This window comes from Acyrthosiphon pisum, unplaced genomic scaffold, assembly GCF_005508785.2.
Source record: "Acyrthosiphon pisum isolate AL4f unplaced genomic scaffold, pea_aphid_22Mar2018_4r6ur Scaffold_18820;HRSCAF=19502, whole genome shotgun sequence".
Taxonomy (NCBI): Eukaryota; Metazoa; Arthropoda; class Insecta; order Hemiptera; family Aphididae; genus Acyrthosiphon; species Acyrthosiphon pisum.
Window position 1 is genome coordinate 1 of NW_021768006.1, and position 1,320 is coordinate 1,320.

Sequence of the window (1,320 nt, forward strand, 5' to 3'; positions counted from 1 at the left end):
GTTTTGTGTCTCCAATATTTATCTGGTAAAAAATTAGGTTGGAATAAATAAAATAAAAACATAGGTGAGTTAGTAAAATTTCTTACTTTTCCTTTAGTATTATATTTGTTGTCAAATGCTAATTGCTTGTGAACTTTCAATATATGTTTAGATAGTGCCAACAATTGATCTTCTACTACTTCAGTCATCCCTTCAGACTCCAGTTTCCTAATCAACTAAAATTTATAAATTAAAATAATAATATAAAATTATTAATTAATAACAATGAATAATTTATATTTTACATTTCTTAATGCACTATTTTGATGCATTGATTGTGTAACACTTGTTAAAGGTATATGACCAGTGTTAGCGATGGTCCTGGCTTTTTTTCGTTCACCCAATATATCCACTAATGTTTCAAGGATTGAACACTTAACAGCTGTATCATAAATATTTCGTGGTAAAGGGTCTTTTAAAGTATTCAATACTAATTCTTCTCTATCTACTAATATAATTTAATGCTTCAAATAAGGTTTCATTACAGGCAATATTTTGCACTGAACATCTACATCATCTAACATGCGTGCTGTAGCACTAAAACAACCCACAGTAGCCTAAAACAAATTAAAAAATAAAAATCAAACAAAATATTCCTGCACGTTTCTGAAATAACAGTGATGATCATACACACAGAAGATCAAATACACATTTAAACATACCTGTCGTATCCATAAATTTGGATGGATGAGAAAACAAGAGATATCCCTAATTAATTGATAAAGGGCAGTTTTTTGAAGCAAGCGTTTTTCAATCAACTGTGACATTGCATTGAGTGCTTTTTTTGCTACAAACTCTTCACTGTCTGTAAACCCCTGGAAATTATAAATTCAAGAACAAAATATTATATTAAATTATTATACTATATTATCTAATATCTACTATTGTATATCTAAATCTACTATAACAGTACTGTAAATTTACTTGTTGCAATAGTGGACATAATATAGGTGAACACTGTTGGTCAACAAATGCAACAACATTCACAAAGTTGTCAAAAAATGATGCACGTAAGTGTTTATCAGTTTTGTCATTCAAGAATGTTACCATGTGAGATAAAATCACATCATTAGCTGAATAAAAAAAAACAAAATTTATTATGAATAATAACATAAAATTCATAACAGAAATATACCTCTTTGGGTGCCGAAAAACTCGCATAGCTCAATTATATTACTATTCACTAGAGTTTGTTTTACAATATTGTGAGAATCAGTGAGGAGTGATGATACCGATTGTTGTACCATTTCATGCAGTGTAGCAAGCTCGGTCTCAAAAGCA

General features: G+C 29.2%; 1 pseudogene; it reads right to left on the reverse strand.

The window, feature by feature from the left end:
* Nucleotides 1–4: 4 nt before the first annotated feature.
* LOC100570281 lies at nucleotides 5–1,316 on the reverse strand (annotated as a pseudogene).
* Between the last annotated feature and the right edge of the window lie 4 nt (nucleotides 1,317–1,320).